The 23,146-nt window shown below is 47.1% G+C and overlaps 18 non-coding genes across 18 annotated transcripts; all 18 read right to left on the minus strand.

Moving 5' to 3' along the window:
- Positions 1–2,221: 2,221 nt before the first annotated feature.
- On the minus strand, positions 2,222–2,333 carry TRNAL-CAA (transfer RNA leucine (anticodon CAA)). The gene is made up of 2 exons: positions 2,296–2,333; positions 2,222–2,267 (listed from the first exon to the last, which is right to left on the minus strand). It is a non-coding gene; the product is annotated as a tRNA-Leu (tRNA).
- A 288-nt stretch (positions 2,334–2,621) lies between these two features.
- TRNAV-AAC (transfer RNA valine (anticodon AAC)) lies at positions 2,622–2,694 on the minus strand. Its single transcript has one exon. It is a non-coding gene; the product is annotated as a tRNA-Val (tRNA).
- A 2,364-nt stretch (positions 2,695–5,058) lies between these two features.
- On the minus strand, positions 5,059–5,170 carry TRNAL-CAA (transfer RNA leucine (anticodon CAA)). Its single transcript has 2 exons — positions 5,133–5,170; positions 5,059–5,104 (listed from the first exon to the last, which is right to left on the minus strand). It is a non-coding gene; the product is annotated as a tRNA-Leu (tRNA).
- Positions 5,171–5,458: 288 nt separating this feature from the next.
- On the minus strand, positions 5,459–5,531 carry TRNAV-AAC (transfer RNA valine (anticodon AAC)). Its single transcript has one exon. It is a non-coding gene; the product is annotated as a tRNA-Val (tRNA).
- Positions 5,532–7,896: 2,365 nt separating this feature from the next.
- On the minus strand, positions 7,897–8,008 carry TRNAL-CAA (transfer RNA leucine (anticodon CAA)). The gene is made up of 2 exons: positions 7,971–8,008; positions 7,897–7,942 (listed from the first exon to the last, which is right to left on the minus strand). It is a non-coding gene; the product is annotated as a tRNA-Leu (tRNA).
- Positions 8,009–8,296: 288 nt separating this feature from the next.
- Positions 8,297–8,369, minus strand: TRNAV-AAC (transfer RNA valine (anticodon AAC)). The gene has a single exon. It is a non-coding gene; the product is annotated as a tRNA-Val (tRNA).
- A 386-nt stretch (positions 8,370–8,755) lies between these two features.
- On the minus strand, positions 8,756–8,827 carry TRNAP-AGG (transfer RNA proline (anticodon AGG)). The gene has a single exon. It is a non-coding gene; the product is annotated as a tRNA-Pro (tRNA).
- A 441-nt stretch (positions 8,828–9,268) lies between these two features.
- On the minus strand, positions 9,269–9,341 carry TRNAV-UAC (transfer RNA valine (anticodon UAC)). Its single transcript has one exon. It is a non-coding gene; the product is annotated as a tRNA-Val (tRNA).
- Positions 9,342–11,133: 1,792 nt separating this feature from the next.
- TRNAV-AAC (transfer RNA valine (anticodon AAC)) lies at positions 11,134–11,206 on the minus strand. Its single transcript has one exon. It is a non-coding gene; the product is annotated as a tRNA-Val (tRNA).
- A 2,364-nt stretch (positions 11,207–13,570) lies between these two features.
- TRNAL-CAA (transfer RNA leucine (anticodon CAA)) lies at positions 13,571–13,682 on the minus strand. Its single transcript has 2 exons — positions 13,645–13,682; positions 13,571–13,616 (listed from the first exon to the last, which is right to left on the minus strand). It is a non-coding gene; the product is annotated as a tRNA-Leu (tRNA).
- Positions 13,683–13,970: 288 nt separating this feature from the next.
- On the minus strand, positions 13,971–14,043 carry TRNAV-AAC (transfer RNA valine (anticodon AAC)). Its single transcript has one exon. It is a non-coding gene; the product is annotated as a tRNA-Val (tRNA).
- Positions 14,044–16,408: 2,365 nt separating this feature from the next.
- Positions 16,409–16,520, minus strand: TRNAL-CAA (transfer RNA leucine (anticodon CAA)). The gene is made up of 2 exons: positions 16,483–16,520; positions 16,409–16,454 (listed from the first exon to the last, which is right to left on the minus strand). It is a non-coding gene; the product is annotated as a tRNA-Leu (tRNA).
- Positions 16,521–16,808: 288 nt separating this feature from the next.
- Positions 16,809–16,881, minus strand: TRNAV-AAC (transfer RNA valine (anticodon AAC)). The gene has a single exon. It is a non-coding gene; the product is annotated as a tRNA-Val (tRNA).
- Positions 16,882–17,267: 386 nt separating this feature from the next.
- Positions 17,268–17,339, minus strand: TRNAP-AGG (transfer RNA proline (anticodon AGG)). The gene has a single exon. It is a non-coding gene; the product is annotated as a tRNA-Pro (tRNA).
- A 441-nt stretch (positions 17,340–17,780) lies between these two features.
- Positions 17,781–17,853, minus strand: TRNAV-UAC (transfer RNA valine (anticodon UAC)). Its single transcript has one exon. It is a non-coding gene; the product is annotated as a tRNA-Val (tRNA).
- Positions 17,854–19,645: 1,792 nt separating this feature from the next.
- TRNAV-AAC (transfer RNA valine (anticodon AAC)) lies at positions 19,646–19,718 on the minus strand. Its single transcript has one exon. It is a non-coding gene; the product is annotated as a tRNA-Val (tRNA).
- Positions 19,719–22,082: 2,364 nt separating this feature from the next.
- TRNAL-CAA (transfer RNA leucine (anticodon CAA)) lies at positions 22,083–22,194 on the minus strand. The gene is made up of 2 exons: positions 22,157–22,194; positions 22,083–22,128 (listed from the first exon to the last, which is right to left on the minus strand). It is a non-coding gene; the product is annotated as a tRNA-Leu (tRNA).
- A 288-nt stretch (positions 22,195–22,482) lies between these two features.
- TRNAV-AAC (transfer RNA valine (anticodon AAC)) lies at positions 22,483–22,555 on the minus strand. Its single transcript has one exon. It is a non-coding gene; the product is annotated as a tRNA-Val (tRNA).
- Positions 22,556–23,146: the final 591 nt, after the last annotated feature.

The raw sequence follows: 23,146 nt of genomic DNA on the forward strand, positions 1-23,146 counted from the left end.
TATTAAAAATTGACTTATGCAGGCATCGACAGACAAATATCTGATGCCTAAATGCCAGCAAGTACAGCTTGGGAAAGCATCACCTGGGACACACACAGACTAAGCATGAAGGCAGAAAAAGGACGGTGATCCATGTTTCTTATGAGGTTCAAAATATTTTGTGCAACAATGCGGCGAGTGTAATGAGAAATAGTCAGGCATTGTGAGTTTTGAGTAGGATTCGTATGTTTACCTCTGAAAAAGGGCTCGTCCGGGATTTGAACCCGGGACCTCTCGCACCCTAAGCAAGAATCATACCCCTAGACCAACGAGCCGAGGCACACAAGAGTCGCCTTTCGAACCGGCTCCCTTGGTTATGGGCAGCGAGTTAGTGAATGCTTCACCCAAAGCAAGCAACTGCACATGCTGCTCTCTTCTGCAATATGGTTGCTGTCTTTTCCATGGCCGTCATCGAACAAGAAATGAAAATGCCTCTATCCTTCAGACATTTTGTTTGTTCTAGGTGTATGCTCTCGGTGAGGTCAATAAAACCATTTCTGCTCTCATGCCTTGCTTTCATGAAGTAGGCCCAACCTTCAGTACACAAGGACGTGCAAACGAATAGCGCAAACTATCGTCACTTCTCTTTTTGAGCTGTCACTGATACCCCTGGAGCACAGTACGTCACGCTGGTGAGGGATAGACAGCTTCCATTATCTCAGCTTTCCTATAAATTGAGAGAGTAAATGCAAACTGTGTGAAAAACAGAAAACTGCTCTTTCTGCCCGGTCTCGAACCAGGGACCTTTCGCGTGTAAAGCGAACGTGATAACCACTACACTACAGAAACAGACACGCTTGCAGGAATCTTCTTGGCATGTAGTGGGCTGGAATGCACAGACCAAGGGCCAATGTCCATGAAGCTCAAAGTTGGACCCTCCTTACCCGATCTCTTTCTTTGGAAGAAAGGAACGAGGACCCCTTTTATTCCAAAAGGCGATTTTAAAACCATACCTGAAACCACACTAGAAAAACACTTTGCATTTAATTTTCCTACACTGATGGTCCACCCCAGAAAAGCAGTTGCAAAGAAGTCCGGCACTGAAATTCTATACGCCAAAAGTGGGAAATAGCGTAGAGGGAAAGGAACTTTCTCACCATACACGGCGTCTTATAGCATTGAAAAGAAGAAATGGCCCTATATAATAAGAAGCCTAAAAATAATTCCACAGCATGGGCTCGTCCGGGATTTGAATCCGGGACCTCTCGCACCCGAAGCAAGAATCATACCCCTAGACCAACGAGCCTGATTCCCCAGTTGGCATTTTAAGCAATTTCTGATGCGTCTTTCAGAAACAAAGCAGGGCTATTTGGCTGCTCTCTCTCTATGTGAACCACAAAAAGTCATGTTTTCTCTCAAGGTGTTGTTTTTTTCACTCTTGCAAGGAAGGGATCAGTCGATATCCTAGCTGCCAGAGAGCAGAAAAAAGGCGCTGATGAGAACTGTGGCACTTTCTGGCACTTGTACTCCTCTGCAAGTCCTGGACACTTGCCCCATAGACTTCCACCCCAGATGCAAGGGAGGGCCTGCCAATTCTTGCTCCTAAGACAGAGGCATTTGATTCTTGGATTCAAACACGCTCACTCAGCGCTCGATCAGGCTCGATCAGGCGAGATTTATATGAGTGGCTCGCAGGACTGAAACACTAACCTGGGAGCCCCAGGGTGGCTAAATTCCCAGGATGGCCATTTTTGGGCAAGTCACCTCCTTTCCTCCTGCCTCAACCTAGAATTGGCTGCAAATCACAAGATAGAGTTCAATGTCCGTGTGTACTGCCTACTCCCAGATACCTCTCTGTCTTCCTTATGTAAATTAAAATTCGCAAGGGGGGACCAATGACAATCTGCTCCTCCCACATAACCAGGAAGCCCTGTTGAACATGTCTGCCTGTGTTGTTGCAGGGACAGTGCCTTCTCCGCCCAAAAGGTGGCAGGAGAGCCTCACAACAAAGATGGGATCAACTGCTTAATGAGAAACCAGCACGGCAGTTTGTGTGATGGAGTGCAAATTTAACGGAAGGTGTGCCTGAGGTGTCCCTTCCAGGAATACATGGAATTGTGATTGAGGGCCCAGCCTGATCGTTGGTGGATTTCTCGTCATATGTTACAGGTCCGTGCAAAGATTGTGGTGTGTGGGGAATGCACTGCAAAAAACAGGACGATTTAAGGGTGTAAAAGAAACCTGTCAGAAGTGGGATTTGAACCCACGCCTCCATGAGGAGACCAGAAGTCTCAGTTGCACTGAAGATCAAGCTCTCTTGAGTCTGGCGCCTTAGACCACTCGGCCATCCTGACAGCCCTGGGTGTGCACAGATCTGACTCTTCTGACTGCACCTGCCAATGTTTGCACTTACAACGTTCACAGCAATGTCACAAGTGTAAAGACCCCACAATACAACATGGCATGACAAAAAAAAAGCTAGGCACAAGAGCGACCACTGATGGATGCGGATTACTTTGTTTCGTCTTGCAAAAGTAAAGGAAGTTTCCCATGGCTCGCTGGGTTCAAGGACCGCCTCTTCTTAAGCTTGCATTGAGATAATAGGGTTTTAGAGGGTGCACATAAAAGCAGCTCATGCACAGTGTTTCTGCCCGGTCTCGAACCGGGGACCTTTCGCGTGTTAGGCGAACGTGATGACCACTGCACTACAGAAACTCACTTGCTGTGTTTTACTGTTAGAGCAAGGTTCCTCTCAAGGGTTCTCTCTACTTCTATTCTGCTGTATCAGCAGCCACTCAGAAAGCGAGGAGCAAGTGTGAAAACTGCAGAGATATCAGCCAACATACTTGCAATTAGACGTATTAAAAATTGACTTATGCAGGCATCGACAGACAAATATCTGATGCCTAAATGCCAGCAAGTACAGCTTGGGAAAGCATCACCTGGGACACACACAGACTAAGCATGAAGGCAGAAAAAGGACGGTGATCCATGTTTCTTATGAGGTTCAAAATATTTTGTGCAACAATGCGGCGAGTGTAATGAGAAATAGTCAGGCATTGTGAGTTTTGAGTAGGATTCGTATGTTTACCTCTGAAAAAGGGCTCGTCCGGGATTTGAACCCGGGACCTCTCGCACCCTAAGCAAGAATCATACCCCTAGACCAACGAGCCGAGGCACACAAGAGTCGCCTTTCGAACCGGCTCCCTTGGTTATTGGCAGCGAGTTAGTGAATGCTTCACCCAAAGCAAGCAACTGCACATGCTGCTCTCTTCTGCAATATGGTTGCTGTCTTTTCCATGGCCGTCATCGAACAAGAAATGAAAATGCCTCTATCCTTCAGACATTTTGTTTGTTCTAGGTGTATGCTCTCGGTGAGGTCAATAAAACCATTTCTGCTCTCATGCCTTGCTTTCATGAAGTAGGGCCAACCTTCAGTACACAAGGACGTGCAAACGAATAGCGCAAACTATCGTCACTTCTCTTTTTGAGCTGTCACTGATACCCCTGGAGCACAGTACGTCACGCTGGTGAGGGATAGACAGCTTCCATTATCTCAGCTTTCCTATAAATTGAGAGAGTAAATGCAAACTGTGTGAAAAACAGAAAACTGCTCTTTCTGCCCGGTCTCGAACCAGGGACCTTTCGCGTGTAAAGCGAACGTGATAACCACTACACTACAGAAACAGACACGCTTGCAGGAATCTTCTTGGCATGTAGTGGGCTGGAATGCACAGACCAAGGGCCAATGTCCATGAAGCTCAAAGTTGGACCCTCCTTACCCGATCTCTTTCTTTGGAAGAAAGGAACGAGGACCCCTTTTATTCCAAAAGGCGATTTTAAAACCATACCTGAAACCACACTAGAAAAACACTTTGCATTTAATTTTCCTACACTGATGGTCCACCCCAGAAAAGCAGTTGCAAAGAAGTCCGGCACTGAAATTCTATACGCCAAAAGTGGGAAATAGCGTAGAGGGCAAGGAACTTTCTCACCATACACGGCGTCTTATAGCATTGAAAAGAAGAAATGGCCCTATATAATAAGAAGCCTAAAAATAATTCCACAGCATGGGCTCGTCCGGGATTTGAATCCGGGACCTCTCGCACCCGAAGCGAGAATCATACCCCTAGACCAACGAGCCTGATTCCCCAGTTGGCATTTTAAGCAATTTCTGATGCGTCTTTCAGAAACAAAGCAGGGCTATTTGGCTGCTCTCTCTCTATGTGAACCACAAAAAGTCATGTTTTCTCTCAAGGTGTTGTTTTTTTCACTCTTGCAAGGAAGGGATCAGTCGATATCCTAGCTGCCAGAGAGCAGAAAAAAGGCGCTGATGAGAACTGTGGCACTTTCTGGCACTTGTACTCCTCTGCAAGTCCTGGACACTTGCCCCATAGACTTCCACCCCAGATGCAAGGGAGGGCCTGCCAATTCTTGCTCCTAAGACAGAGGCATTTGATTCTTGGATTCAAACACGCTCACTCAGCGCTCGATCAGGCTCGATCAGGCGAGATTTATATGAGTGGCTCGCAGGACTGAAACACTAACCTGGGAGCCCCAGGGTGGCTAAATTCCCAGGATGGCCATTTTTGGGCAAGTCACCTCCTTTCCTCCTGCCTCAATCTAGAATTGGCTGCAAATCACAAGATAGAGTTCAATGTCCGTGTGTACTGCCTACTCCCAGATACCTCTCTGTCTTCCTTATGTAAATTAAAATTCGCAAGGGGGGACCAATGACAATCTGCTCCTCCCACATAACCAGGAAGCCCTGTTGAACATGTCTGCCTGTGTTGTTGCAGGGACAGTGCCTTCTCCGCCCAAAAGGTGGCAGGAGAGCCTCACAACAAAGATGGGATCAACTGCTTAATGAGAAACCAGCACGCAAGTTTGTGTGATGGAGTGCAAATTTAACTGAAGGTGTGCCTGAGGTGTCCCTTCCAGGAATACATGGAATTGTGATTGAGGGCCCAGCCTGATCGTTGGTGGATTTCTCGTCATATGTTACAGGTCCGTGCAAAGATTGTGGTGTGTGGGAATGCACTGCAAAAAACAGGACGATTTAAGGGTGTAAAAGAAACCTGTCAGAAGTGGGATTTGAACCCACGCCTCCATGAGGAGACCAGAAGTCTCAGTTGCACTGAAGATCAAGCTCTCTTGAGTCTGGCGCCTTAGACCACTCGGCCATCCTGACAGCCCTGGGTGTGCACAGATCTGACTCTTCTGACTGCACCTGCCAATGTTTGCACTTACAACGTTCACAGCAATGTCACAAGTGTAAAGACCCCACAATACAACATGGCATGACAAAAAAAAAGCTAGGCACAAGAGCGACCACTGATGGATGCGGATTACTTTGTTTCGTCTTGCAAAAGTAAAGGAAGTTTCCCATGGCTCGCTGGGTTCAAGGACCGCCTCTTCTTAAGCTTGCATTGAGATAATAAGGTTTTAGAGGGTGCACATAAAAGCAGCTCATGCACAGTGTTTCTGCCCGGTCTCGAACCGGGGACCTTTCGCGTGTTAGGCGAACGTGATGACCACTACACTACAGAAACTCACTTGCTGTGTTTTACTGTTAGAGCAAGGTTCCTCTCAAGGGTTCTCTCTACTTCTATTCTGCTGTATCAGCAGCCACTCAGAAAGCGAGGAACAAGTGTGAAAACTGCAGAGATATCAGCCAACATACTTGCAATTAGACGTATTAAAAATTGACTTATGCAGGCATCGACAGACAAATATCTGATGCCTAAATGCCAGCAAGTACAGCTTGGGAAAGCATCACCTGGGACACACACAGACTAAGCATGAAGGCAGAAAAAGCACGGTGATCCATGTTTCTTATGAGGTTCAAAATATTTTGTGCAACAATGCGGCGAGTGTAATGAGAAATAGTCAGGCATTGTGAGTTTTGAGTAGGATTCGTATGTTTACCTCTGAAAAAGGGCTCGTCCGGGATTTGAACCCGGGACCTCTCGCACCCTAATCGAGAATCATACCCCTAGACCAACGAGCCGAGGCACACAAGAGTCGCCTTTCGCACCGGCTCCGGGGGTTATTGGCAGCGAGTTAGTGAATGCTTCACCCAAAGCAAGCAACTGCACATGCTGCTCTCTTCTGCAATATGGTTGCTGTCTTTTCCATGGCCGTCATCGAACAAGAAATGAAAATGCCTCTATCCTTCAGACATTTTGTTTGTTCTAGGTGTATGCTCTCGGTGAGGTCAATAAAACCATTTCTGCTCTCATGCCTTGCTTTCATGAAGTAGGCCCAACCTTCAGTACACAAGGACGTGCAAACGAATAGCGCAAACTATCGTCACTTCTCTTTTTGAGCTGTCACTGATACCCCTGGAGCACAGTACGTCACGCTGGTGAGGGATAGACAGCTTCCATTATCTCAGCTTTCCTATAAATTGAGAGAGTAAATGCAAACTGTGTGAAAAACAGAAAACTGCTCTTTCTGCCCGGTCTCGAACCAGGGACCTTTCGCGTGTAAAGCGAACGTGATAACCACTACACTACAGAAACAGACACGCTTGCAGGAATCTTCTTGGCATGTAGTGGGCTGGAATGCACAGACCAAGGGCCAATGTCCATGAAGCTCAAAGTTGGACCCTCCTTACCCGATCTCTTTCTTTGGAAGAAAGGAACGAGGACCCCTTTTATTCCAAAAGGCGATTTTAAAACCATACCTGAAACCACACTAGAAAAACACTTTGCATTTAATTTTCCTACACTGATGGTCCACCCCAGAAAAGCAGTTGCAAAGAAGTCCGGCACTGAAATTCTATACGCCAAAAGTGGGAAATAGCGTAGAGGGAAAGGAACTTTCTCACCATACACGGCGTCTTATAGCATTGAAAAGAAGAAATGGCCCTATATAATAAGAAGCCTAAAAATAATTCCACAGCATGGGCTCGTCCGGGATTTGAATCCGGGACCTCTCGCACCCGAAGCGAGAATCATACCCCTAGACCAACGAGCCTGATTCCCCAGTTGGCATTTTAAGCAATTTCTGATGCGTCTTTCAGAAACAAAGCAGGGCTATTTGGCTGCTCTCTCTCTATGTGAACCACAAAAAGTCATGTTTTCTCTCAAGGTGTTGTTTTTTTCACTCTTGCAAGGAAGGGATCAGTCGATATCCTAGCTGCCAGAGAGCAGAAAAACGGCGCTGATGAGAACTGTGGCACTTTCTGGCACTTGTACTCCTCTGCAAGTCCTGGACACTTGCCCCATAGACTTCCACCCCAGATGCAAGGGAGGGCCTGCCAATTCTTGCTCCTAAGACAGAGGCATTTGATTCTTGGATTCAAACACGCTCACTCAGCGCTCGATCAGGCTCGATCAGGCGAGATTTATATGAGTGGCTCGCAGGACTGAAACACTAACCTGGGAGCCCCAGGGTGGCTAAATTCCCAGGATGGCCATTTTTGGGCAAGTCACCTCCTTTCCTCCTGCCTCAATCTAGAATTGGCTGCAAATCACAAGATAGAGTTCAATGTCCGTGTGTACTGCCTACTCCCAGATACCTCTCTGTCTTCCTTATGTAAATTAAAATTCGCAAGGGGGGACCAATGACAATCTGCTCCTCCCACATAACCAGGAAGCCCTGTTGAACATGTCTGCCTGTGTTGTTGCAGGGACAGTGCCTTCTCCGCCCAAAAGGTGGCAGGAGAGCCTCACAACAAAGATGGGATCAACTGCTTAATGAGAAACCAGCACGGCAGTTTGTGTGATGGAGTGCAAATTTAACTGAAGGTGTGCCTGAGGTGTCCCTTCCAGGAATACATGGAATTGTGATTGAGGGCCCAGCCTGATCGTTGGTGGATTTCTCGTCATATGTTACAGGTCCGTGCAAAGATTGTGGTGTGTGGGGAATGCACTGCAAAAAACAGGACGATTTAAGGGTGTAAAAGAAACCTGTCAGAAGTGGGATTTGAACCCACGCCTCCATGAGGAGACCAGAAGTCTCAGTTGCACTGAAGATCAAGCTCTCTTGAGTCTGGCGCCTTAGACCACTCGGCCATCCTGACAGCCCTGGGTGTGCACAGATCTGACTCTTCTGACTGCACCTGCCAATGTTTGCACTTACAACGTTCACAGCAATGTCACAAGTGTAAAGACCCCACAATACAACATGGCATGACAAAAAAAAAGCTAGGCACAAGAGCGACCACTGATGGATGCGGATTACTTTGTTTCGTCTTGCAAAAGTAAAGGAAGTTTCCCATGGCTCGCTGGGTTCAAGGACCGCCTCTTCTTAAGCTTGCATTGAGATAATAGGGTTTTAGAGGGTGCACATAAAAGCAGCTCATGCACAGTGTTTCTGCCCGGTCTCGAACCGGGGACCTTTCGCGTGTTAGGCGAACGTGATGACCACTGCACTACAGAAACTCACTTGCTGTGTTTTACTGTTAGAGCAAGGTTCCTCTCAAGGGTTCTCTCTACTTCTATTCTGCTGTATCAGCAGCCACTCAGAAAGCGAGGAGCAAGTGTGAAAACTGCAGAGATATCAGCCAACATACTTGCAATTAGGCGTATTAAAAATTGACTTATGCAGGCATCGACAGACAAATATCTGATGCCTAAATGCCAGCAAGTACAGCTTGGGAAAGCATCACCTGGGACACACACAGACTAAGCATGAAGGCAGAAAAAGCACGGTGATCCATGTTTCTTATGAGGTTCAAAATATTTTGTGCAACAATGCGGCGAGTGTAATGAGAAATAGTCAGGCATTGTGAGTTTTGAGTAGGATTCGTATGTTTACCTCTGAAAAAGGGCTCGTCCGGGATTTGAACCCGGGACCTCTCGCACCCTAAGCGAGAATCATACCCCTAGACCAACGAGCCGAGGCACACAAGAGTCGCCTTTCGCACCGGCTCCCTTGGTTATTGGCAGCGAGTTAGTGAATGCTTCACCCAAAGCAAGCAACTGCACATGCTGCTCTCTTCTGCAATATGGTTGCTGTCTTTTCCATGGCCGTCATCGAACAAGAAATGAAAATGCCTCTATCCTTCAGACATTTTGTTTGTTCTAGGTGTATGCTCTCGGTGAGGTCAATAAAACCATTTCTGCTCTCATGCCTTGCTTTCATGAAGTAGGCCCAACCTTCAGTACACAAGGACGTGCAAACGAATAGCGCAAACTATCGTCACTTCTCTTTTTGAGCTGTCACTGATACCCCTGGAGCACAGTACGTCACGCTGGTGAGGGATAGACAGCTTCCATTATCTCAGCTTTCCTATAAATTGAGAGAGTAAATGCAAACTGTGTGAAAAACAGAAAGCTGCTGTTTCTGCCCGGTCTCGAACCAGGGACCTTTCGCGTGTAAAGCGAACGTGATAACCACTACACTACAGAAACAGACACGCTTGCAGGAATCTTCTTGGCATGTAGTGGGCTGGAATGCACAGACCAAGGGCCAATGTCCATGAAGCTCAAAGTTGGACCCTCCTTACCCGATCTCTTTCTTTGGAAGAAAGGAACGAGGACCCCTTTTATTCCAAAAGGCGATTTTAAAACCATACCTGAAACCACACTAGAAAAACACTTAGCATTTAATTTTCCTACACTGATGGTCCACCCCAGAAAAGCAGTTGCAAAGAAGTCCGGCACTGAAATTCTATACGCCAAAAGTGGGAAATAGCGTAGAGGTAAAGGAACTTTCTCACCATACACGGCGTCTTATAGCATTGAAAAGAAGAAATGGCCCTATATAATAAGCAGCCTAAAAATAATTCCACAGCATGGGCTCGTCCGGGATTTGAATCCGGGACCTCTCGCACCCGAAGCGAGAATCATACCCCTAGACCAACGAGCCTGATTCCCCAGTCGGCATTTTAAGCAATTTCTGATGCGTCTTTCAGAAACAAAGCAGGGCTATTTGGCTGCTCTCTCTCTATGTGAACCACAAAAAGTCATGTTTTCTCTCAAGGTGTTGTTTTTTTCACTCTTGCAAGGAAGGGATCAGTCGATATCCTAGCTGCCAGAGAGCAGAAAAAAGGCGCTGATGAGAACTGTGGCACTTTCTGGCACTTGTACTCCTCTGCAAGTCCTGGACACTTGCCCCATAGACTTCCACCCCAGATGCAAGGGAGGGCCTGCCAATTCTTGCTCCTAAGACAGAGGCATTTGATTCTTGGATTCAAACACGCTCACTCAGCGCTCGATAAGGCTCGATCAGGCGAGATTTATATGAGTGGCTCGCAGGACTGAAACACTAACCTGGGAGCCCCAGGGTGGCTGAATTCTCAGGATGGCCATTTTTGGGCAAGTCACCTCCTTTCCTCCTGCCTCAATCTAGAATTGGCTGCAAATCACAAGATAGAGTTCAATGTCCGTGTGTACTGCCTACTCCCAGATACCTCTCTGTCTTCCTTATGTAAATTAAAATTCGCAAGGGGGGACCAATGACAATCTGCTCCTCCCACATAACCAGGAAGCCCTGTTGAACATGTCTGCCTGTGTTGTTGCAGGGACAGTGCCTTCTCCGCCCAAAAGGTGGCAGGAGAGCCTCACAACAAAGATGGGATCAACTGCTTAATGAGAAACCAGCACGGCAGTTTGTGTGATGGAGTGCAAATTTAACTGAAGGTGTGCCTGAGGTGTCCCTTCCAGGAATACATGGAATTGTGATTGAGGGCCCAGCCTGATCGTTGCTGGATTTCTCGTCATATGTTACAGGTCCGTGCAAAGATTGTGGTGTGTGGGAATGCACTGCAAAAAACAGGACGATTTAAGGGTGTAAAAGAAACCTGTCAGAAGTGGGATTTGAACCCACGCCTCCATGAGGCGACCAGAAGTCTCAGTTGCACTGAAGATCAAGCTCTCTTGAGTCTGGCGCCTTAGACCACTCGGCCATCCTGACAGCCCTGGGTGTGCACAGATCTGACTCTTCTGACTGCACCTGCCAATGTTTGCACTTACAACGTTCACAGCAATGTCACAAGTGTAAAGACCCCACAATACAACATGGCATGACAAAAAAAAAGCTAGGCACAAGAGCGACCACTGATGGATGCGGATTACTTTGTTTCGTCTTGCAAAAGTAAAGGAAGTGTCCCATGGATCGCTGGGTTCAAGGACCGCCTCTTCTTAAGCTTGCATTGAGATAATAAGGTTTTAGAGGGTGCACATAAAAGCAGCTCATGCACAGTGTTTCTGCCCGGTCTCGAACCGGGGACCTTTCGCGTGTTAGGCGAACGTGATGACCACTACACTACAGAAACTCACTTGCTGTGTTTTACTGTTAGAGCAAGGTTCCTCTCAAGGGTTCTCTCTACTTCTATTCTGCTGTATCAGCAGCCACTCAGAAAGCGAGGAACAAGTGTGAAAACTGCAGAGATATCAGCCAACATACTTGCAATTAGACGTATTAAAAATTGACTTATGCAGGCATCGACAGACAAATATCTGATGCCTAAATGCCAGCAAGTACAGCTTGGGAAAGCATCACCTGGGACACACACAAACTAAGCATGAAGGCAGAAAAAGCACGGTGATCCATGTTTCTTATGAGGTTCAAAATATTTTGTGCAACAATGCGGCGAGTGTAATGAGAAATAGTCAGGCATTGTGAGTTTTGAGTAGGATTCGTATGTTTACCTCTGAAAAAGGGCTCGTCCGGGATTTGAACCCGGGACCTCTCGCACCCTAATCGAGAATCATACCCCTAGACCAACGAGCCGAGGCACACAAGAGTCGCCTTTCGCACCGGCTCCGGGGGTTATTGGCAGCGAGTTAGTGAATGCTTCACCCAAAGCAAGCAACTGCACATGCTGCTCTCTTCTGCAATATGGTTGCTGTCTTTTCCATGGCCGTCATCGAACAAGAAATGAAAATGCCTCTATCCTTCAGACATTTTGTTTGTTCTAGGTGTATGCTCTCGGTGAGGCCAATAAAACCATTTCTGCTCTCATGCCTTGCTTTCATGAAGTAGGCCCAACCTTCAGTACACAAGGACGTGCAAACGAATAGCGCAAACTATCGTCACTTCTCTTTTTGAGCTGTCACTGATACCCCTGGAGCACAGTACGTCACGCTGGTGAGGGATAGACAGCTTCCATTATCTCAGCTTTCCTATAAATTGAGAGAGTAAATGCAAACTGTGTGAAAAACAGAAAACTGCTCTTTCTGCCCGGTCTCGAACCAGGGACCTTTCGCGTGTAAAGCGAACGTGATAACCACTACACTACAGAAACAGACACGCTTGCAGGAATCTTCTTGGCATGTAGTGGGCTGGAATGCACAGACCAAGGGCCAATGTCCATGAAGCTCAAAGTTGGACCCTCCTTACCCGATCTCTTTCTTTGGAAGAAAGGAACGAGGACCCCTTTTATTCCAAAAGGCGATTTTAAAACCATACCTGAAACCACACTAGAAAAACACTTTGCATTTAATTTTCCTACACTGATGGTCCACCCCAGAAAAGCAGTTGCAAAGAAGTCCGGCACTGAAATTCTATACGCCAAAAGTGGGAAATAGCGTAGAGGGAAAGGAACTTTCTCACCATACACGGCGTCTTATAGCATTGAAAAGAAGAAATGGCCCTATATAATAAGAAGCCTAAAAATAATTCCACAGCATGGGCTCGTCCGGGATTTGAATCCGGGACCTCTCGCACCCGAAGCGAGAATCATACCCCTAGACCAACGAGCCTGATTTCCCAGTTGGCATTTTAAGCAATTTCTGATGCGTCTTTCAGAAACAAAGCAGGGCTATTTGGCTGCTCTCTCTCTATGTGAACCACAAAAAGTCATGTTTTCTCTCAAGGTGTTGTTTTTTTCACTCTTGCAAGGAAGGGATCAGTCGATATCCTAGCTGCCAGAGAGCAGAAAAACGGCGCTGATGAGAACTGTGGCACTTTCTGGCACTTGTACTCCTCTGCAAGTCCTGGACACTTGCCCCATAGAGTTCCACCCCAGATGCAAGGGAGGGCCTGCCAATTCTTGCTCCTAAGACAGAGGCATTTGATTCTTGGATTCAAACACGCTCACTCAGCGCTCGATCAGGCTCGATCAGGCGAGATTTATATGAGTGGCTCGCAGGACTGAAACACTAACCTGGGAGCCCCAGGGTGGCTAAATTCCCAGGATGGCCATTTTTGGGCAAGTCACCTCCTTTCCTCCTGCCTCAATCTAGAATTGGCTGCAAATCACAAGATAGAGTTCAATGTCCGTGTGTACTGCCTACTCCCAGATACCTCTCTGTCTTCCTTATGTAAATTAAAATTCGCAAGGGGGGACCAATGACAATCTGCTCCTCCCACATAACCAGGAAGCCCTGTTGAACATGTCTGCCTGTGTTGTTGCAGGGACAGTGCCTTCTCCGCCCAAAAGGTGGCAGGAGAGCCTCACAACAAAGATGGGATCAACTGCTTAATGAGAAACCAGCACGGCAGTTTGTGTGATGGAGTGCAAATTTAACTGAAGGTGTGCCTGAGGTGTCCCTTCCAGGAATACATGGAATTGTGATTGAGGGCCCAGCCTGATCGTTGGTGGATTTCTCGTCATATGTTACAGGTCCGTGCAAAGATTGTGGTGTGTGGGAATGCACTGCAAAAAACAGGACGATTTAAGGGTGTAAAAGAAACCTGTCAGAAGTGGGATTTGAACCCACGCCTCCATGAGGAGACCAGAAGTCTCAGTTGCACTGAAGATCAAGCTCTCTTGAGTCTGGCGCCTTAGACCACTCGGCCATCCTGACAGCCCTGGGTGTGCACAGATCTGACTCTTCTGACTGCACCTGCCAATGTTTGCACTTACAACGTTCACAGCAATGTCACAAGTGTAAAGACCCCACAATACAACATGGCATGACAAAAAAAAAGCTAGGCACAAGAGCGACCACTGATGGATGCGGATTACTTTGTTTCGTCTTGCAAAAGTAAAGGAAGTTTCCCATGGCTCGCTGGGTTCAAGGACCGCCTCTTCTTAAGCTTGCATTGAGATAATAAGGTTTTAGAGGGTGCACATAAAAGCAGCTCATGCACAGTGTTTCTGCCCGGTCTCGAACCGGGGACCTTTCGCGTGTTAGGCGAACGTGATGACCACTACACTACAGAAACTCACTTGCTGTGTTTTACTGTTAGAGCAAGGTTCCTCTCAAGGGTTCTATCTACTTCTATTCTGCTGTATCAGCAGCCACTCAGAAAGCGAGGAACAAGTGTGAAAACTGCAGAGATATCAGCCAACATACTTGCAATTAGACGTATTAAAAATTGACTTATGCAGGCATCGACAGACAAATATCTGATGCCTAAATGCCAGCAAGTACAGCTTGGGAAAGCATCACCTGGGACACACACAGACTAAGCATGAAGGCAGAAAAAGCACGGTGATCCATGTTTCTTATGAGGTTCAAAATATTTTGTGCAACAATGCGGCGAGTGTAATGAGAAATAGTCAGGCATTGTGAGTTTTGAGTAGGATTCGTATGTTTACCTCTGAAAAAGGGCTCGTCCGGGATTTGAACCCGGGACCTCTCACACCCTAATCGAGAATCATACCCCTAGACCAACGAGCCGAGGCACACAAGAGTCGCCTTTCGCACCGGCTCCGGGGGTTATTGGCAGCGAGTTAGTGAATGCTTCACCCAAAGCAAGCAACTGCACATGCTGCTCTCTTCTGCAATATGGTTGCTGTCTTTTCCATGGCCGTCATCGAACAAGAAATGAAAATGCCTCTATCCTTCAGACATTTTGTTTGTTCTAGGTGTATGCTCTCGGTGAGGTCAATAAAACCATTTCTGCTCTCATGCCTTGCTTTCATGAAGTAGGCCCAACCTTCAGTACACAAGGACGTGCAAACGAATAGCGCAAACTATCGTCACTTCTCTTTTTGAGCTGTCACTGATACCCCTGGAGCACAGTACGTCACGCTGGTGAGGGATAGACAGCTTCCATTATCTCAGCTTTCCTATAAATTGAGAGAGTAAATGCAAACTGTGTGAAAAACAGAAAACTGCTCTTTCTGCCCGGTCTCGAACCAGGGACCTTTCGCGTGTAAAGCGAACGTGATAACCACTACACTACAGAAACAGACACGCTTGCAGGAATCTTCTTGGCATGTAGTGGGCTGGAATGCACAGACCAAGGGCCAATGTCCATGAAGCTCAAAGTTGGACCCTCCTTACCCGATCTCTTTCTTTGGAAGAAAGGAACGAGGACCCCTTTTATTCCAAAAGGCGATTTTAAAACCATACCTGAAACCACACTAGAAAAACACTTTGCATTTAATTTTCCTACACTGATGGTCCACCCCAGAAAAGCAGTTGCAAAGAAGTCCGGCACTGAAATTCTATACGCCAAAAGTGGGAAATAGCGTAGAGGGAAAGGAACTTTCTCACCATACACGGCGTCTTATAGCATTGAAAAGAAGAAATGGCCCTATATAATAAGAAGCCTAAAAATAATTCCACAGCATGGGCTCGTCCGGGATTTGAATCCGGGACCTCTCGCACCCGAAGCGAGAATCATACCCCTAGACCAACGAGCCTGATTCCCCAGTTGGCATTTTAAGCAATTTCTGATGCGTCTTTCAGAAACAAAGCAGGGCTATTTGGCTGCTCTCTCTCTATGTGAACCACAAAAAGTCATGTTTTCTCTCAAGGTGTTGTTTTTTTCACTCTTGCAAGGAAGGGATCAGTCGATATCCTAGCTGCCAGAGAGCAGAAAAAAGGCGCTGATGAGAACTGTGGCACTTTCTGGCACTTGTACTCCTCTGCAAGTCCTGGACACTTGCCCCATAGACTTCCACCCCAGATGCAAGGGAGGGCCTGCCAATTCTTGCTCCTAAGACAGAGGCATTTGATTCTTGGATTCAAACACGCTCACTCAGCGCTCGATCAGGCTCGATCAGGCGAGATTTATATGAGTGGCTCGCAGGACTGAAACACTAACCTGGGAGCGCCAGGGTGGCTAAATTCCCAGGATGGCCATTTTTGGGCAAGTCACCTCCTTTCCTCCTGCCTCAATCTAGAATTGGCTGCAAATCACAAGATAGAGTTCAATGTCCGTGTGTACTGCCTACTCCCAGATACCTCTCTGTCTTCCTTATGTAAATTAAAATTCGCAAGGGGGGACCAATGACAATCTGCTCCTCCCACATAACCAGGAAGCCCTGTTGAACATGTCTGCCTGTGTTGTTGCAGGGACAGTGCCTTCTCCGCCCAAAAGGTGGCAGGAGAGCCTCACAACAAAGATGGGATCAACTGCTTAATGAGAAACCAGCACGGCAGTTTGTGTGATGGAGTGCAAATTTAACTGAAGGTGTGCCTGAGGTGTCCCTTCCAGGAATACATGGAATTGTGATTGAGGGCCCAGCCTGATCGTTGGTGGATTTCTCGTCATATGTTACAGGTCCGTGCAAAGATTGTGGTGTGTGGGGAATGCACTGCAAAAAACAGGACGATTTAAGGGTGTAAAAGAAACCTGTCAGAAGTGGGATTTGAACCCACGCCTCCATGAGGAGACCAGAAGTCTCAGTTGCACTGAAGATCAAGCTCTCTTGAGTCTGGCGCCTTAGACCACTCGGCCATCCTGACAGCCCTGGGTGTGCACAGATCTGACTCTTCTGACTGCACCTGCCAATGTTTGCACTTACAACGTTCACAGCAATGTCACAAGTGTAAAGACCCCACAATACAACATGGCATGACAAAAAAAAAGCTAGGCACAAGAGCGACCACTGATGGATGCGGATTACTTTGTTTCGTCTTGCAAAAGTAAAGGAAGTTTCCCATGGCTCGCTGGGTTCAAGGACCGCCTCTTCTTAAGCTTGCATTGAGATAATAGGGTTTTAGAGGGTGCACATAAAAGCAGCTCATGCACAGTGTTTCTGCCCGGTCTCGAACCGGGGACCTTTCGCGTGTTAGGCGAACGTGATGACCACTGCACTACAGAAACTCACTTGCTGTGTTTTACTGTTAGAGCAAGGTTCCTCTCAAGGGTTCTCTCTACTTCTATTCTGCTGTATCAGCAGCCACTCAGAAAGCGAGGAGCAAGTGTGAAAACTGCAGAGATATCAGCCAACATACTTGCAATTAGGCGTATTAAAAATTGACTTATGCAGGCATCGACAGACAAATATCTGATGCCTAAATGCCAGCAAGTACAGCTTGGGAAAGCATCACCTGGGACACACACAGACTAAGCATGAAGGCAGAAAAAGCACGGTGATCCATGTTTCTTATGAGGTTCAAAATATTTTGTGCAACAATGCGGCGAGTGTAATGAGAAATAGTCAGGCATTGTGAGTTTTGAGTAGGATTCGTATGTTTACCTCTGAAAAAGGGCTCGTCCGGGATTTGAACCCGGGACCTCTCGCACCCTAAGCGAGAATCATACCCCTAGACCAACGAGCCGAGGCACACAAGAGTCGCCTTTCGCACCGGCTCCCTTGGTTATTGGCAGCGAGTTAGTGAATGCTTCACCCAAAGCAAGCAACTGCACATGCTGCTCTCTTCTGCAATATGGTTGCTGTCTTTTCCATGGCCGTCATCGAACAAGAAATGAAAATGCCTCTATCCTTCAGACATTTTGTTTGTTCTAGGTGTATGCTCTCGGTGAGGTCAATAAAACCATTTCTGCTCTCATGCCTTGCTTTCATGAAGTAGGCCCAACCTTCAGTACACAAGGACGTGCAAACGAATAGCGCAAACTATCGTCACTTCTCTTTTTGAGCTGTCACTGATACCCCTGGAGCACAGTACGTCACGCTGGTGAGGGATAGACAGCTTCCATTATCTCAGCTTTCCTATAAATTGAGAGAGTAAATGCAAACTGTGTGAAAAACAGAAAGCTGCTGTTTCTGCCCGGTCTCGAACCAGGGACCTTTCGCGTGTAAAGCGAACGTGATAACCACTACACTACAGAAACAGACACGCTTGCAGGAATCTTCTTGGCATGTAGTGGGCTGGAATGCACAGACCAAGGGCCAATGTCCATGAAGCTCAAAGTTGGACCCTCCTTACCCGATCTCTTTCTTTGGAAGAAAGGAACGAGGACCCCTTTTATTCCAAAAGGCGATTTTAAAACCATACCTGAAACCACACTAGAAAAACACTTAGCATTTAATTTTCCTACACTGATGGTCCACCCCAGAAAAGCAGTTGCAAAGAAGTCCGGCACTGAAATTCTATACGCCAAAAGTGGGAAATAGCGTAGAGGTAAAGGAACTTTCTCACCATACACGGCGTCTTATAGCATTGAAAAGAAGAAATGGCCCTATATAATAAGCAGCCTAAAAATAATTCCACAGCATGGGCTCGTCCGGGATTTGAATCCGGGACCTCTCGCACCCGAAGCGAGAATCATACCCCTAGACCAACGAGCCTGATTCCCCAGTCGGCATTTTAAGCAATTTCTGATGCGTCTTTCAGAAACAAAGCAGGGCTATTTGGCTGCTCTCTCTCTATGTGAACCACAAAAAGTCATGTTTTCTCTCAAGGTGTTGTTTTTTTCACTCTTGCAAGGAAGGGATCAGTCGATATCCTAGCTGCCAGAGAGCAGAAAAAAGGCGCTGATGAGAACTGTGGCACTTTCTGGCACTTGTACTCCTCTGCAAGTCCTGGACACTTGCCCCATAGACTTCCACCCCAGATGCAAGGGAGGGCCTGCCAATTCTTGCTCCTAAGACAGAGGCATTTGATTCTTGGATTCAAACACGCTCACTCAGCGCTCGATCAGGCTCGATCAGGCGAGATTTATATGAGTGGCTCGCAGGACTGAAACACTAACCTGGGAGCCCCAGGGTGGCTGAATTCTCAGGATGGCCATTTTTGGGCAAGTCACCTCCTTTCCTCCTGCCTCAATCTAGAATTGGCTGCAAATCACAAGATAGAGTTCAATGTCCGTGTGTACTGCCTACTCCCAGATACCTCTCTGTCTTCCTTATGTAAATTAAAATTCGCAAGGGGGGACCAATGACAATCTGCTCCTCCCACATAACCAGGAAGCCCTGTTGAACATGTCTGCCTGTGTTGTTGCAGGGACAGTGCCTTCTCCGCCCAAAAGGTGGCAGGAGAGCCTCACAACAAAGATGGGATCAACTGCTTAATGAGAAACCAGCACGGCAGTTTGTGTGATGGAGTGCAAATTTAACTGAAGGTGTGCCTGAGGTGTCCCTTCCAGGAATACATGGAATTGTGATTGAGGGCCCAGCCTGATCGTTGCTGGATTTCTCGTCATATGTTACAGGTCCGTGCAAAGATTGTGGTGTGTGGGAATGCACTGCAAAAAACAGGACGATTTAAGGGTGTAAAAGAAACCTGTCAGAAGTGGGATTTGAACCCACGCCTCCATGAGGCGACCAGAAGTCTCAGTTGCACTGAAGATCAAGCTCTCTTGAGTCTGGCGCCTTAGACCACTCGGCCATCCTGACAGCCCTGGGTGTGCACAGATCTGACTCTTCTGACTGCACCTGCCAATGTTTGCACTTACAACGTTCACAGCAATGTCACAAGTGTAAAGACCCCACAATACAACATGGCATGACAAAAAAAAAGCTAGGCACAAGAGCGACCACTGATGGATGCGGATTACTTTGTTTCGTCTTGCAAAAGTAAAGGAAGTGTCCCATGGATCGCTGGGTTCAAGGACCGCCTCTTCTTAAGCTTGCATTGAGATAATAAGGTTTTAGAGGGTGCACATAAAAGCAGCTCATGCACAGTGTTTCTGCCCGGTCTCGAACCGGGGACCTTTCGCGTGTTAGGCGAACGTGATGACCACTACACTACAGAAACTCACTTGCTGTGTTTTACTGTTAGAGCAAGGTTCCTCTCAAGGGTTCTCTCTACTTCTATTCTGCTGTATCAGCAGCCACTCAGAAAGCGAGGAACAAGTGTGAAAACTGCAGAGATATCAGCCAACATACTTGCAATTAGACGTATTAAAAATTGACTTATGCAGGCATCGACAGACAAATATCTGATGCCTAAATGCCAGCAAGTACAGCTTGGGAAAGCATCACCTGGGACACACACAAACTAAGCATGAAGGCAGAAAAAGCACGGTGATCCATGTTTCTTATGAGGTTCAAAATATTTTGTGCAACAATGCGGCGAGTGTAATGAGAAATAGTCAGGCATTGTGAGTTTTGAGTAGGATTCGTATGTTTACCTCTGAAAAAGGGCTCGTCCGGGATTTGAACCCGGGACCTCTCGCACCCTAATCGAGAATCATACCCCTAGACCAACGAGCCGAGGCACACAAGAGTCGCCTTTCGCACCGGCTCCGGGGGTTATTGGCAGCGAGTTAGAGAATGCTTCACCCAAAGCAAGCAACTGCACATGCTGCTCTCTTCTGCAATATGGTTGCTGTCTTTTCCATGGCCGTCATCGAACAAGAAATGAAAATGCCTCTATCCTTCAGACATTTTGTTTGTTCTAGGTGTATGCTCTCGGTGAGGCCAATAAAACCATTTCTGCTCTCATGCCTTGCTTTCATGAAGTAGGCCCAACCTTCAGTACACAAGGACGTGCAAACGAATAGCGCAAACTATCGTCACTTCTCTTTTTGAGCTGTCACTGATACCCCTGGAGCACAGTACGTCACGCTGGTGAGGGATAGACAGCTTCCATTATCTCAGCTTTCCTATAAATTGAGAGAGTAAATGCAAACTGTGTGAAAAACAGAAAACTGCTCTTTCTGCCCGGTCTCGAACCAGGGACCTTTCGCGTGTAAAGCGAACGTGATAACCACTACACTACAGAAACAGACACGCTTGCAGGAATCTTCTTGGCATGTAGTGGGCTGGAATGCACAGACCAAGGGCCAATGTCCATGAAGCTCAAAGTTGGACCCTCCTTACCCGATCTCTTTCTTTGGAAGAAAGGAACGAGGACCCCTTTTATTCCAAAAGGCGATTTTAAAACCATACCTGAAACCACACTAGAAAAACACTTTGCATTTAATTTTCCTACACTGATGGTCCACCCCAGAAAAGCAGTTGCAAAGAAGTCCGGCACTGAAATTCTATACGCCAAAAGTGGGAAATAGCGTAGAGGGAAAGGAACTTTCTCACCATACACGGCGTCTTATAGCATTGAAAAGAAGAAATGGCCCTATATAATAAGAAGCCTAAAAATAATTCCACAGCATGGGCTCGTCCGGGATTTGAATCCGGGACCTCTCGCACCCGAAGCGAGAATCATACCCCTAGACCAACGAGCCTGATTTCCCAGTTGGCATTTTAAGCAATTTCTGATGCGTCTTTCAGAAACAAAGCAGGGCTATTTGGCTGCTCTCTCTCTATGTGAACCACAAAAAGTCATGTTTTCTCTCAAGGTGTTGTTTTTTTCACTCTTGCAAGGAAGGGATCAGTCGATATCCTAGCTGCCAGAGAGCAGAAAAACGGCGCTGATGAGAACTGTGGCACTTTCTGGCACTTGTACTCCTCTGCAAGTCCTGGACACTTGCCCCATAGACTTCCACCCCAGATGCAAGGGAGGGCCTGCCAATTCTTGCTCCTAAGACAGAGGCATTTGATTCTTGGATTCAAACACGCTCACTCAGCGCTCGATCAGGCTCGATCAGGCGAGATTTATATGAGTGGCTCGCAGGACTGAAACACTAACCTGGGAGCCCCAGGGTGGCTAAATTCCCAGGATGGCCATTTTTGGGCAAGTCACCTCCTTTCCTCCTGCCTCAATCTAGAATTGGCTGCAAATCACAAGATAGAGTTCAATGTCCGTGTGTACTGCCTACTCCCAGATACCTCTCTGTCTTCCTTATGTAAATTAAAATTCGCAAGGGGGGACCAATGACAATCTGCTCCTCCCACATAACCAGGAAGCCCTGTTGAACATGTCTGCCTGTGTTGTTGCAGGGACAGTGCCTTCTCCGCCCAAAAGGTGGCAGGAGAGCCTCACAACAAAGATGGGATCAACTGCTTAATGAGAAACCAGCACGGCAGTTTGTGTGATGGAGTGCAAATTTAACTGAAGGTGTGCCTGAGGTGTCCCTTCCAGGAATACATGGAATTGTGATTGAGGGCCCAGCCTGATCGTTGGTGGATTTCTCGTCATATGTTACAGGTCCGTGCAAAGATTGTGGTGTGTGGGAATGCACTGCAAAAAACAGGACGATTTAAGGGTGTAAAAGAAACCTGTCAGAAGTGGGATTTGAACCCACGCCTCCATGAGGAGACCAGAAGTCTCAGTTGCACTGAAGATCAAGCTCTCTTGAGTCTGGCGCCTTAGACCACTCGGCCATCCTGACAGCCCTGGGTGTGCACAGATCTGACTCTTCTGACTGCACCTGCCAATGTTTGCACTTACAACGTTCACAGCAATGTCACAAGTGTAAAGACCCCACAATACAACATGGCATGACAAAAAAAAAGCTAGGCACAAGAGCGACCACTGATGGATGCGGATTACTTTGTTTCGTCTTGCAAAAGTAAAGGAAGTTTCCCATGGCTCGCTGGGTTCAAGGACCGCCTCTTCTTAAGCTTGCATTGAGATAATAAGGTTTTAGAGGGTGCACATAAAAGCAGCTCATGCACAGTGTTTCTGCCCGGTCTCGAACCAGGGACCTTTCGCGTGTTAGGCGAACGTGATGACCACTACACTACAGAAACTCACTTGCTGTGTTTTACTGTTAGAGCAAGGTTCCTCTCAAGGGTTCTCTCTACTTCTATTCTGCTGTATCAGCAGCCACTCAGAAAGCGAGGAACAAGTGTGAAAACTGCAGAGATATCAGCCAACATACTTGCAATTAGACGTATTAAAAATTGACTTATGCAGGCATCGACAGACAAATATCTGATGCCTAAATGCCAGCAAGTACAGCTTGGGAAAGCATCACCTGGGACACACACAGACTAAGCATGAAGGCAGAAAAAGCACGGTGATCCATGTTTCTTATGAGGTTCAAAATATTTTGTGCAACAATGCGGCGAGTGTAATGAGAAATAGTCAGGCATTGTGAGTTTTGAGTAGGATTCGTATGTTTACCTCTGAAAAAGGGCTCGTCCAGGATTTGAACCCGGGACCTCTCACACCCTAATCGAGAATCATACCCCTAGACCAACGAGCCGAGGCACACAAGATTCGCCTTTCGCACCGGCTCTGGGGGTTATTGGCAGCGAGTTAGTGAATGCTTCACCCAAAGCAAGCAACTGCACATGCTGCTCTCTTCTGCAATATGGTTGCTGTCTTTTCCATGGCCG

Source organism: Triturus cristatus, chromosome 10 (genome assembly GCF_964204655.1).
Source record: "Triturus cristatus chromosome 10, aTriCri1.1, whole genome shotgun sequence".
Lineage (NCBI taxonomy): Eukaryota > Metazoa > Chordata > Amphibia > Caudata > Salamandridae > Triturus > Triturus cristatus.